This window comes from Dipodomys spectabilis, unplaced genomic scaffold, assembly GCF_019054845.1.
Source record: "Dipodomys spectabilis isolate Male_0828 unplaced genomic scaffold, ASM1905484v1 ptg000623l, whole genome shotgun sequence".
Taxonomy (NCBI): domain Eukaryota; kingdom Metazoa; phylum Chordata; class Mammalia; order Rodentia; family Heteromyidae; genus Dipodomys; species Dipodomys spectabilis.
The window spans coordinates 257,733-272,677 of record NW_024871300.1 but is presented as its reverse complement, the minus strand read 5'-3'; the positions used below and the strand labels follow the sequence as shown (position 1 = coordinate 272,677).

Below are 14,945 nucleotides of genomic sequence, written 5' to 3'. Positions count from 1 at the left end.
TTACCTTCAGTTATGAAGGAGAGTTTAGCTGGTTGATAGTTGTTTGTCTTTAGGGCATGGCATACATCATTCCAGGCTCTTCTTGCTTTAATTGTCTCTGTTGAGAAATCTGTGGTGATTCTAATTGGTTTTCCTTTATAGGTGACTGATCTTTTCTCCTTCACAGCTTTAAGGATCTTTTCCTTGGTCTGAATTGATCCTGTGTGGATTATAATGTGACGATGGGATGTCCTGTTCTTGTCTGGTCTATTTGGAATTCTAAAAGCTTCGTGTATCTGAATATGCCTATCTTCTTGCGTGTTGGGAAGTTCTCTGTTGGGATCCTCTTAAACAAATTTTCTAGACCATTAATTTCTGTCTCTATGTGCTCCTATACACCCATTTCCCTCAGATAAGGCCTTCTGATGGTGTCTTCCAAGTGTTGAATATATCTATCATATTTCTTGAATTTGTCTTTGATAGTTGTATGTTCTTTCTCTATAATGCCTAGGCTGTCTTCAATGCCGGAGATTCAATCTTCTGCATGGTCTAACCTACTGTCAAGACTTTCTACTTTATTTTTCATTTCTTTTCCTTCTAATTGGTCAGCTTTTATGGCTTCAAATTCTTTGTTGGAGCTTTGTTTTAGATCTTGTATGAAATTCTTTACTTCCTTAATTTGGTGTTCAGTGTTTATTCCCAAAGCACTTAGTTGATGGGTTATGGTTTCCTTGGACTCCCATTCCTTCTATTGGGCTCCATTCAGCATTGCCTTTGTGGGCTCCCTGACTCCTTTCAGGTGTCTGTTTATTGATTCCATGAATGCCTCTATTGATCGTTGTCTATGATCATCCTGCTCTTGCAATTCTTGTATTACTCTTTGATTAGATTTCTCATGTTCATGCAACTTTTGTAGTTCTCTTTGACTGATCTCAACCTGCTCACACAATACTTTCATTTCTCTTTGAGTCTTCCCATCTTGCTCACACAATTCCAGTATCAATTTTTGAGTAGATTCCTCAAGCCCATGAGCTTCCTGTTTTGATCTTTGGTTTGCCTCCTCTCTCTCCCTATCACGCTCACACTGAGTCCTTTGCAGGGTTTCAATCTTTTCATTCAGCATGTTTACATGAGTGTTTGTAGAGCTTTTTGGGAACTCTCCTCTGGATTATTCATTATGTGTTCTGTCACCTGATTATCTTGAGTAGGCATTGAGATACCCGGACTTGCCATTTTCCTTGTGTTTTTCTTGCTTTTTCTTCCCATTTGGGATGAAAGTAATACCAGTTTTGTGCTAGAACACCATTTTAAGGCAAGCATCAACCAAAGTCCTGTAATTGCATAGTCAAAAGTCTGCAGATACAATCTAGTTCAAGAGATACAGTCTATTCTACATTAAACAACTATTTATTAATGGGCTAAGAATAGCAAAGAAGAATTTGACAAACCAGAAATTATTATGTTTAGGGAGAAAGGTGGGGAAAAATAGGTTTAGAGGGATGTGGAAAGGTAAAAGGAGAGTGAAATTTACCAAGTCCTAATCTCACAGAGGGAAATGGATTGGAAAGAATGATAAGAAAGAGAGAAAAGAAATTAAAAAAGAGACAAAAAAATGAAAAGACAAATATTTAAATGTAAAAAATGAAACTCTTAAAAGTAATGAAAATTTAAAGAAGTAATATTGAGAGATGAACGGGGATAGGATGAGAGGAGGGGAGGGATAGAAAGGAGACCTGAAAAACTAAAAAATAAAAATACTTCCAATATTGTATAGGTGTAAATAAATAATACTGCTATTAAGGAATTTAATCCTAACAGGTTTTGAATTGAGTAATACATTTTTGGATTAAGTATGTACACAATGGGGGATAAAGTCTTATAATCAATGACAGGTATATATGAGGATGAGCAGAACAACAAATAATTCAAGCAGATCAGCACGGGAGTTTTTACCTTCTCCGTTTCCAACCTGGGCCTGTTCACCCCTCCTTAGGCAACCTGGTGTTCCCCCGCTCCCAGGAGGGCACCATATTGATGCCAAACTTAGTGTGCACACCCAATCGGCATAGCGCACTGCAGCCCAGAACTACTGGACTCAAGCGTTCCTCTGGGCTCAGCCTTCTGAGTAGCTGGGATTACAGGTGCGCACCACCACGCCCGGCAAATAATTCATGCAAAAACAACAAAAGATGACAAAGTTAAAAGAATGACAAAGAAGGAACAAAAAAGACCAAAACGTCAGTAGATACTTTTTTAAAAAAAAACCACACACACACATTTTCACCTAAAATAACAGTTATAAGAGTAAGAAAAAAAGATTAAAGAAACAAAAGGAAAAATTAGGAACAACTCAACACATACATTCAAAAGAAACAAAACAACCAAAGAGAACAAAAATTAACTCAGTACTCAAGAACCTGCAGGAAATGCAAAGATTTTTTTAAAAAAATAGCTATGATAAGCTTCTGAAAATCCTGACTACATGGGAGTCTACTGTTGTGAGGATAGTGGTTAAAGCTCAGACTGGTCAGAATGATCTGTTCACAATGCCGGGCACCTATTATTCTAAATTCCAGGAAGAATAACATGAAGTAGACTGAGCCCACGACCATACACAAGTAGGAAGCGAGATTCTTTCTGAAAGTTAATCAGGATAATTTAGGGTTGGGGGCATGCCCAAGTGGTAAGAACATCCATTTACGAGACATAAGACACTCAATTCAAATTCTAATATTATGGGTATTAAAGAAAAAAAGCTATGACTTTAAATAATGGGAATAATTGCAGGATTTGAACATTTGAGTGGAGAAAAATCCATGAGAGATAGTTTACCCATGTTGCAATGTTTTCTACTTAAGTGATAATATTATGTGGTACTCCAGACATAACAGAGTTACCTTGCAATTGAGCATGGATGTGCATTTGGATGAAGGAAATACTCTTCACAAGTGTAAATTAAATACTTTTTTGGGGTAGATTTTAGTTCTTGAACTAAGAGCCTGGGTGATATCTCTGAGTCTTTTCTCTCAAGGCTATCACTCTACTACTTTGAGCCACAGTTCCAATTCTGATTTTCTGTTGGTTGTTTGGAGATAAGAGGTTCATGGACTTTCCTGCCCAGGATAGCTTCAAACCATGATTGTCAGATCTCAGCCTCCTGATTAGCCAGGATTCCACGCCTGAGTAGTCCATGTTTCTAATAATTTAGTAAATTCTACAGTTACAGAAGTTATAATTTATCATTATAACCTTTATATGTGTGTATATTTATATCAATGCATACATATAGAAATATTTTAACATATTTTTGTATCTACAGTACATTTATGAAATCATCCTTCATTATAAAATAACATGGAAACAAGTATAATGAGGAGCAAAGAAAAGGGAATTGTCACGTTTCTTGTTGTTGAATGAAATATGAATTGTGAGAATCAGTTTCAGAAAACAATTTAACAAAATGGGTAATGGCTTTAATTCCAATCCCTTTATTTGCCCATATTGTACATCCTCACACATGAGTGTCAAAGTCAAACCACATTTTTTTGCCTGTGTATTTAAATCACATGTTATAATTTAGTGGATAGGTGTGAAGTAATCAAATAAAGATTAAAATAATAGTAAGTGAGGCTATGAGTTAGAGCTGAAAATTATTTTAAATATGATAATAGCTAATTAATTCCATATCTCTTACTTTTACTCTATTATCATATCCCTCATTCCATTAGGAAACTACATAGAAGGTTCTTACTAAATCATGTGTAAAATTATGAAAAAATGTATTAAAAAATATGGGCACAACAGGGCTGTGAAAGTCCCTCAGTAGTAGAGCTCTTGCCTTGCATGCATTAGGCCCTGGGTTTGATTCCTCAGCACCACATAAGCAAAAAGAAGAAACTGGATGTGGCTCTGTGGTTCCAGTGGTAGATCATTAGCCTTGAGCAGAAAAGCTGAGGTACAGAGCCCAGGCCCAGAGTTCAGGCCCCTTGACTGGACAAAAAAAACAACAACAAAGAATATGGGCACAGTGTGGTTTTAGCTGATTGAGAACTGTAGGGGGTAGTGTGTTTTTGAGATCTTGAAAAACAATGTGATGGAGATGATGGAAGGGATGTGCTTATTCTGGAAAATTGGCTAGAGGATTGCTCCCAGAAAAATAGTGGTGAATTCTTCCAAAAGGTTACGGTAAAATCACTCTCACAATCATGTTCTCTACTGCACTATTAACCGTAGAGAACTAATGGAAACAGCCCAGAAACCCGTTAGCGGAGGGATGGTTGGAGAAAGTGTTGCACATATACACAATTGGATTGCACCCATCCATTATAAAGACTGTTACAGCAGTTGCAAAGAAATGGATAGATCTAAAATTATGTTAAATAAACGAGATCAGAGCCAGACACACAAAGGACGCTTATTTGGAAGCCAGAATTTTATGCAAGTTAAACAACAATATTAATCAAAGCATGATATTTGCAGAGGAGTATTTGAAAGGTGTAATTTCTTATAAAATTGAACTTTTAATCCAACAAAATGAATACCAGGAAAATATCACTTGGAAAATGTGAGGGGAAGTCAAAGGGAAGGAATAAAGGGACTTCTGGAAGTAGAGAGTGAAGCCATAATATTCAATGCAGATAAGTATGAAACTAGAAAAAAATGAAAGTGGGGTGAGGTTTGGAAGGATGTGAGAAAGTTATGTAAAGATCCATTGTTCTTATAAACTGATTCGTTGAATGGAAAACCTTTCATAAAACTATTTAATAAAAATATAATTAAAAACAATGGAGACATCTGATCTTAAACCATGAGTCAACGTGATAATTTACTTCTCAGAAATTTTCTTTGCAGGTATTATCCTCATAATGACAAAAAAGTGAACAACGCAATGAATGTCAATACATCTCTTTGCATATCCTAAATAGACACAACATAAAAATCACAGTAAAAATATTAGAATATATCACATGATAAAATAACAAGTACAAAGTATCAAACTCTGATTGTTTTTCCAAGTGCTTTACCTTTGGTATCTAATTTAATCCTTACAATAATCCCATAAAGTGGAACTACTTCTATTTTTAATTCTAAGATGATGATATTTAAGTCTTCAGAGTTGGAATTACTAGTACAACTTTGCACACATAGTAAGTGTTAGCCTGCGGTCCATTCCCACCATATCAAATAACCTCATTCTATTTTATAACTAAATACCAGCACTCAGGCTACTAATTCTAGGAAAATTTCCCAAAATTATTGTGCACACTCTAATAATATTTCACTTCATCTTTCTTAGAAAATAGGTAATTAAGCCGGACACCAGTGGCTCATACCTATAATGCTAGCTACTCAGGAAGCTGAGATCTGAGGATTGAGGTTCAAAGCAGGCTCGGGCAGGACAAACTGTGAGACTCTTATCTCTAATAAACCACTAGTAAGCTGAAAGTGGCACTGTGGTCCAAGTGGTAGAGTGCTCGCCTTGAGTGGAAGAGTGCAGGGACAGTACCCAAGCCGAGAGTTCAAACCCCATGACCAACAACAACAACAAAAAAGAAAATAAGTAACTGTAATACGAAAATTCCAAGTTCATAATCAATTTATACCTCTCTGGTGAAAGGAACTGCTAAACTATAACATTCTTGGTTTCTAGCTCAAAATAGTAGAAATCATATTTTATTCCTTCACTCAACACTGTACTGCCTGGGGACCCCATCTCTTACCCCATTCTTACTGAAAGAATGACCTGCCCAATTCCTGATGGAAACAGACTGCAGGTCTTTTGGAGCAATCGTTTCCACATTGTAGCTCACCTAAATTGTTTACCATTAGAAGTATTTTCATTGTTTTTTATACCCAACATTTTGAGAGAAATGTACTACTTTAAAATGTTATTAAAATAAGACTGATATAAAAATCACTTTTGACCCCAGATAAATATTTTACCCTTCATATACCCAAAAATGCAGTCTGACCTATCATTAATGTTAGGAACGAGAGGGTAAAAATCATAGACACCAAGACCTAAGTATGAATTTAAGACTCTCCAACTTGTGAATACAATTGGTTTAAAAAGACATCAATACTACTGCATTTTTAAATTCCCTATGATCATGATAATGATTCCCTATGATAATGATAATGATAATGATAAACTATTAACACTTAAAAATAACTCATTTTCTTGGGAGTAGGACACAAAACAAAAGGCTAATCCTAATCATTTTAAGAGAACATTATTTATACTAAAAGTTCACTCATAACTAAAGAGAGTCTAAAACTAACTGAAGTACAGAGACACAAAGGAAATAATTTAAGTGCATCATGTACATTCAATGGACTGTTAATAGAAAACAAAGTTATACTAATAATTAGCTTACCCAATTCACTTACGTTCTTTTATTCTATTCCATTTACTTTCATAAAAACTGGGTTTTCATAAAATGATGCATAAAAAAGCCTATATACCCACTTACATTTACAGATCTTAACAATTTTTATTTCAGAAATTTTATCTCTATAGTCAATGAATTGAAATAAAACTAAAACATTCAAAGGATTTTCAGAAATTGCAAGACTTGCTCTGGGATGTTATGTAAGCCTTATTTGTTAAAATTGCCATAGTTACTCCCACAAAAGAGCCATTAGTAAAGATCCCTGTGCATGTACAAAACACTTTCAAATATGTCCACAATCTGGACATGACACATGCTTTTTGTTTGTTCATTTTTGAAAGGAATATCTAACAAGCATATCCACAATACTTACTTTCAATCAATAAGATGGGATTTTCAAACGTAATATGGGTTTGATTATCTCTTAGTGAGAACAGATATGATCTTGCAAAGAAAGTGATTTTCAACAGAAATCCGGAAATAGTTTATCCAATTTGTGTTTTACAGGACTAACGAGAGAGTAATATCTGTTTGGTAAAGTCGGTCCAAATCACTCCATGAGTGTATTTTAAAAGTATAAACAATTTAAGAAGTCAAATACATATTTTGTACTGACAATGATTTTACAGCAATAACTTACTACCTAATTATGTCTGTATCTTCTTACCTAACATACAATAAGAGCTGAAAGCAGTCTCTTTATCTAACTTAATGTTGTAAATGCTTTGATTATGATGACGTTATTATTAGACAAATAATATGTACAGACGGGTGGTTCCACTGAAATGACATGACAGAAGACTGATAAATAAAAACATTGCAACACAGTTAGCTCTTTTCAGCCTCACCCTGTCCACATTGGCAAGCAACATTGCAACAGCACACACACACATATACACATACACACATGTTCGCACATGTATACACACATATACATGCATGCTAAATTCAGGGTTTATTGTACAAAAAAGTTCAAATAAAATATTAGTGATTAGGACAAATGATAACATGCCTTATTACAAAATAATACATAAACCATCACCACGCATGTTACATTTTATCTGCCTCTCCACATGTGACCACTTAATTTATTTTTAATTAATTAATTGCCTTATTAATTAATTCGTTTGTTTGGTGCAAATACTAGGGCTTGAACTCAGGACCTGGCTTTGTCCCAGTATTTATTTTTTGTTTCAGTTTTCTCAAGGCTAGCATTTTACTGCTTGTACCACAGCTCCATTTCTAGCTTTTGCTGGTTACCTTCAAATCAGAATCTAATGGACTTTTTATTCCTTGGTCTGCTTTCAAACCACAATCCACACATTTCATCTTTCTGATTAACTACTACTAAAGACATAAGCCATGAGTGTGGCTTCTACTTTTTCCTCTATAGGTATCTAATGAACATACTTAGATATTAATTTAAAAATGAGAGTATAGAAGCAAGGTGTACAGTGATGATACTGTCCTGTCAGAAATACAAGTTAGTAATGTAAATTTATTCTTAAGACCATACACAAAAAATACCATGATATAGTGTAAGAGAACTCACCATTGAACATATGAGCGTTAAGAATTTTCTAATAGATCCATTATATATTGGTACCCAACATTAGAAAAATGCATGAGGCATTAGTAAAATAGAAGTCCTTTGCATGACTACATACATTCCTTGTTTTTTTAAAAGACATTTGCTTTCATCTAAAAAGTAGGCCTGTCTATAGTCTTCATGTGATGTTGATGATTGAAAGTGATGAGGTCAAAATGTATTAGTAGTCCTTAACTATCAATTCACATTTTTTTCTTGGAGAATATAATGATCAAATCAGTAGTTCAGAATCAGCAAGCAATAGTTCAGAACCATGCTTCCAGTGCAAGTGGATCATGAGTAAGAAATCCTCAATGCCAATTTCCACAAAGTTTTGTCACAGATACCATCTCCCTGACTTCTCTAGCTGCTTTAATACCCTCCTATTCCTTCATTGTACAGGAAAAGCGTGATTCAACTGATTTCAGTCAGATGTTACTAGAATTATCAAGGATTTAGTTGATTTTCTGTAATTTGATCAAAGTTATGACTCTTTATGTAGGCTACTAAAAATGTATTTACTAACTTCAAGTAATTACATGAATTCTATTTCCATCTTTTTTAAAAAATAAAATTTTGTTTGCCCTATAAATTGATCAGAGGCATAGATTTTGTGGCTAGGTAGGTCACTGCACATCTGTCTCTCTCTCTCTCCCTTTCTTGGTTCTCATGGATAATATGATTGTTCCATAATTATCCTAATTTATTTTGCGTTTATATTTTTGGTTGCATCATTTCACTTTTGGCTTTGCCATTTCCCAAAACATTTATATAGAGGGCATTAGATCCTATTTTCTCATTCCTAGAATAAGTTGCACATGAAGACATCACTGGTCCTCATTTTCAGTGTGTATGTTTGAATACGGAGGAACATCTTTCCTCTGCTCTCCATAAATTCCCTACTCTCCAGTTAGAATAATTTTGAATAGTAAAATTGGAAAAAGAGAAAACAAATAATGGTGAATAAACAGATGCAGAAAATTCAACGAATATTTCTGACCAGTTCAAACAATATGAATTATTAGGGAAATACATGGACACCTCATTCTCACTGGCACTCAAAGTCTCTGGTTAGAAAATTCTTAGGAATATGAGGAACAACATGAAAAAGTAAGGAATGGTATCAACTGCAAGAAAAAAATGGAGAAGGATCCAAGCAAGTTTCTTCATTAGGTTGCCAAAAATATTCCGCTTACTACAGTGCGGATACTTCTTTCCCAAAAGGCCACTCATGTGAATAGTAGGGATGACGATGAGTATACCCCTCTTCATCGAGAAGCCTACAGTGGACACTTAGGCATTGTCAGTGAGTTGGTGTCTCAAGTGGCACATGCAATAACTGTAGATGACTGGACACCCCTGCATAGTGCATATACGTGGAATAATACCAGAGTGGCTTCTTTCCTACTTCATCATGATACAGATAGGAATGCCCAAACTGAAGGCCTTTTGACACCCTCACATCTTGCTGCTGAGAATTGAGATAGCAAAGATACACTGGATCTCCTTCTTTTGAACCATTATATAAAACCAGGCCTGAAGAACAACATAGAAGAAACTGCATTTGATATTGCCAAAAAGATAAGTATGTATCATTACCTCTATGAAGTTTTGGAAGGCTGCACAAATTGTTCACCTAAGTCCTAAGAGCAATATCTTTTTTTATTTTTTGGTCGGTCATGGGGCTTGAACCCTGGGCCTGGGAGCTATCCCTATGCTTTTCAGCTCCAGATGAGTGCTCTACCACTTGAGCCAGAGCTCCACTTCCAGTTTTCTAGTGGATTATTGGAGATAAGAGTACCACAGACTTTCCTTCCCAGGCTGGCTTTGAACCATGATCCTCGGATCTCAGCCTCCTGTGTAGCTAGGGTTTATAGGCATGAGCCACCAGTGCCTGGCAACACCAATATTTTACTGTAAAAATTCATGGATTCCGCAGAATTCTTCCAAGTGAATTGCCTGCATTGGATGTCAAAATGTATTCAATAGTTTTTGTATACATGTACAATGATTTCTTCAGGGTTTGTGATTTTTTAATCAGAAATAATTTTAACTTACCTGTTGAAATGAGTAGTACAGAAGATAAAATATTTCTGGTGCTTGCATGAAAATGTATATTTTAAAATATTCTATATTCTATGTTTGCATAATGTTCATAATTTATTTTATTTTCTCCTAGATATACTTTGAATTCTACATTATTTTATAATATATAGGTTCATTAACATGTCCTTTCCGATTGCATTCCATATAGAAACAGTTTTATTCCTTTTTTTTCTAGGTCTTAATATTATTTTTCTTTGGGATAAAATGACAATGTTGTCTAATTTGAAAATTTTTGTAAAGTTTATGTTATGTAAACGCCTATCTGAGGTGAAGATTTAATACACTGATGTCAAACTAAATTTAATTATATGAATTGTGTGTATTGTTATACTTGTAATTTTGTAATCAACTTTTTAATAACTGTTTTTCATTTCTTGCATCTGAAGAATGAAAAATATGGAATACTTCTCAAATTTTCATATTATCCTTGTGCAAGTGCCATGTTAATATCTGTATTGTAATTTGAGTATACATGCTGCTGAAGCATGTAGTATCCTCTAAATTATGTAGTTAATGAAGCAATCTTTATACAGGCTTATACCTATGGGTACCTACTTGTAACAAGGAAACCTTATTGTTCCTAACAATGCTAACGGTCTTATTTCCCTAAAATTCTGTGAATAGTGGAAAAAATTATATTGATCAGTTGATTACTCACATTTGCAAATTTTTTTGTGAATGACTATCTTAAGTCTTTTGATTTGGAATTTGATCGTACTCTCAATTATTTATAGATAGGTCCAAAAGTGATGGCTTTTTCAAGTATTTATTTATCCAACTGAATTAGCTTTGTGGACCTAATGGATTCAAAGTAAGCGTTGCTTGAGAGCTACTTCTAAACTTCTTCAGCTGACATTTTCCCAAATGAGGTGTTACTGGCACAAATGTCTACCTGAGCCTTTACGCTTTTTCCATGTGGGAACAGACCAACCAGAACATCTTACCCTGACAGCATAGATTGTCTTACTGGAACAAAACTAATCTTGGTTACAAGGGATCATGAAGAGATGAACAGTTCAAACAGAACTGTTCAGACTAGAAGGTATTTTATCAAAATATAATTGTTTATTATACCTTCCATTTCAAAAGTAGCTAAAGCCAAGAAGGTGAAAAAATTGTTGGTATGCATGATTACTTAATGTCCTGGCCTGTCTACCATCCAACCAGGCAGGAACTTACACTACTGCCTTTTTATCACCAAATATTTTCAGAAGTCCATATATTTCTCCTCATTATTAAGCATTAAATTGATAATGTTTTAATCACAGTGTTTTCTATTGCCTCCATGCTGTAAATCTACAAATGGTAAAGTTTTAGGTCTAACTCTATCAAACACTGAGGTAGAGATAATGGAATAATACTTTAAAACAAAGTTGCCTTTGATACAGTAACTACAACAGAACAATGCAACACACGTGTCTTTTAATTATATTATATATAGTTATATATTTTATATTTATATGTGCTTATTTTATATTTCACACAGTGAAACTTACTGGAATTAGTTGATAATTGGACAAATAAATTGATACTTATTTATTCCAATAAATAGATTTGGAATATAAATAATTAGGTTTAAAATATATATTAGACTATAAAAAGGATCAATGCAATGTTTTTAGTATAAACTTGTGATACATTGTAACTGTTCTTGGTCTTCTGAATCCACATGGTAAAAAACAGTGTTTTCCTCTAATCTATAATGGATTTTACTCTGCTGCTCTGTTTACTGTTTTAACTCTCTTGTCCCAGGCTGTTTTTCTCCATATTTCTGAAGCATTCCTACTGATTATGCCCAAATTTTGCTAAGATGTCTAAAAAATATTATTCTTCTGCAGTAACCATGGGTCCTAGGATCCCAGGTCCCAGTTGCCTGCATCATCAGATAATAGGGGCAAGTCTTCCCACCAAGGCCCATGCAACATGTCAACACAAATAATTGAATACCCATCTCAATTTCTCATTTCCTACATTTCAGGGCCCCAATTCCTTGAGATGCAGGAATTAGCAGTAAGCAATTGTGAAATGCAAGGCAATTTAAAATGAAGGATGAGATTACAAAATTTGAGAGAAAGTACTGTAATTCAAACATTCAACTTACAGATGACCAGCCCATATGAGTGAACAAGTTCACAAAGTGTCATAGGATTATTTTTAATACCCCACCCCTATGATTAATGAAAGATTTTATTCCAACATAAATTGGCCAAAAAATAGTTCCTGGAAGGATAAATCCATAATTGATCTACCAAAGCCCAGAAAACTTGACTTAGAGGTCAAATGTAATTCAGAAAAAAATATTTGAAGCACTAAGAAGTGCTTCAAAACACTGGGACTTCAGTACAACATGGTTCTGTGGTATAAAAATGTCACTCTCACACCAATGATAATCTACATTGAATCTCCTAAAAGTGTATTCCTTTTCAAATAAACTTTTCAAAATCACATTCGCCAAAATAACATTTGACAAGTTGATGATACTTAGTGACATTACAAGTTTTTCAAGTGTAAGGAACAAGTTACAATAGAGTTGAATTATTTACACAACACAAATGCAAAACACGTTCAACCTTTCATTAAAGTGTAGAAATAGTACCACCCACAATTTGTGTTTTTCAGTAAGGGCCTTCCAGAAATGTGATAAATAGATCAGCCTCCTAAATTTCAAACCCAAACATTAGCTAATAAATTACATCATTTAATAAGTTACATTTTAAAAAGTCAAAAATAGTTGCCTTATCATATGTTATTTTATGTTTTCCCTCTGTCTAACATAGTAAGAAATGTGACTTCAAGTCTTGAATATCGGTACTCTTCTGAGATATGACAAACATAATATCTGTCTTCTATTTCTAACATATTCCTCTCTAGGAATAAAGTCAATTTTCTTCTTTTTCCAAAACTTATAGGTAGTAGAAAATATTATTCCATGTAAAATAAAAGAATCTCACCATTGTACAAAGCCATTTATAAAAATTCGTAGTTAAGAATACATTCTAATCCGTTTTTAACTTTCTTTTCGACTAAAGATTAATCTTCTAAATGAATGAGAATAAAATCATGTTTAGGTGCTTCACGTCTCCAGTCTTGCAAATTGTTGCTGCAGATGAATCAATTATGGAAATATAGGCTGACATAGTTCAAGAATATGCAGGATTGAAAGTCCATGGAATGTATATAAACCTTTCAAAGTATTAATACACAGTTTAACAGAATGACAATCAGGAAGTTGAAACTAGAGAGGAATTATAGTAAAGACATAGAATGAATGAATAATGAACAAGTGGCAAGTACAGTTAGAATACTCAATGTGCACATATGATAAAGGAAGTGGTAAATTGGAAATAAATCTTGGAGAACGGGTTGGTGAGGAATGATGGAAAGAATGACTCTAATCTAGGAGCATTAGACAATTAGATGGATATATTTAATTGTAACACAATTGCACAACCTTTTAAAATTCAGTTAAAAACACAAGAAACAAAAGCACACAAAAATTACAACCTAACAACAATCTCTAGAGAGTATGAATATGACATCTCAAAATTTTAATCAGTTAAAGTAGGGCTGTATTGGTAAAAGCATACAAAGCTGTTCAAAATGGGAAGTTTGGGATAGGGGAGAAATTTAAACAGAATTAAATAGATTATCTAAGGTTATAAATCACCTACATCTGCTGCAAATAGTATCTTTCTTCTAAGAGTTTTCTGTCTAAACTGGATAATCCAATCCTGAGACACACTTGGTAGCGTGTGAGGATAGAATAGAAGAAACAAGATCAAGATCCCATTACTCCACTGGAGAGAAAACAATCCTCTATTTTCTCTAATCTCTCTTCACTACTCTTTCTTCATATTTTAAGTCAATTGATTTTGAATTATATTTTTCCTTCTTTCTTCTGGCAAAGTAATTGGTCGTCAAAGTAATTCATTAAATATTATTTACCCTTTGCTTCTTTCATGCTGTTTAATTGGCCAAGTGAGTCCATTAAACTTCCCTCTTGCATTTGGTTGCCATGAAACAACATATATGTTAATGAGGAGAAATCTAATGTAAAACAATGTCTCCAGAAAACTGTCCAAGAAGCTGTGATCACAAATATTTGGCTATATTTTTTCTTTTACCTTGAAAGACTTCTTGTGTCTAAATTCAAAATTAAGTAATCCATCACATGTTGGTTCAATCAGAATTGTCTAACCTCAAAGATATATTTTGCTAACAAGATGTTTAGAGGAAACCAAAAAATACTGCACTTTTATCTTCTCTCTTAAGATTCTCCTGAGATACCATATCAGGAACAGTGAAGTTATTCCATGCAAAATTAATTCTATAGATTATTTTTTTCTTGGTCTTGCATTTCTTCACCAAGATGTATGGAGGAGAATAGAGTTAAATCACCCATACCTTGGAAGACAGTGTCTGTTACAAAAGGACAATGCTTCTATGTCCTACTTCTATGTCCTCCTCTAAGCTCTTGCCGGATTTCTAATTAATCACAGCTTCTTGGCTTCAGGTCTAGTGAACCTGAAGGACTATATGGACTCCACCACTGCTACATCTTCATTATTTCTCTTTTAAAACTCTTTAAGTTGCCTCATTTGGATGTGGAATTTATTTTCATGTGGAATTTATTTTCATGTCTTCATTCAATCAGTTCTGCATTGTAGTGAGCTAAATGGGCTCTGTAAAATCACTTTAGGGAGTAAAAATACTAACACAATTTATATAAAAAAGTTTTGACCTCCCTTCACTGCTGAAGACAATACACTTAGCTAAGGCTTCTAAGAAAACTTTTTTTAATTAACATTTCCATTTGCTCAATTCTTTTCTGAACTTTTTGGCATATGTAATAACAGAAGTCTTCACTATCTGATATTAAT

General features: G+C 34.1%; 1 pseudogene; it reads right to left on the bottom strand.

Moving 5' to 3' along the window:
* Positions 1-10,455: 10,455 nt before the first annotated feature.
* On the bottom strand, positions 10,456-10,552 carry LOC122101076 (annotated as a pseudogene).
* Positions 10,553-14,945: the final 4,393 nt, after the last annotated feature.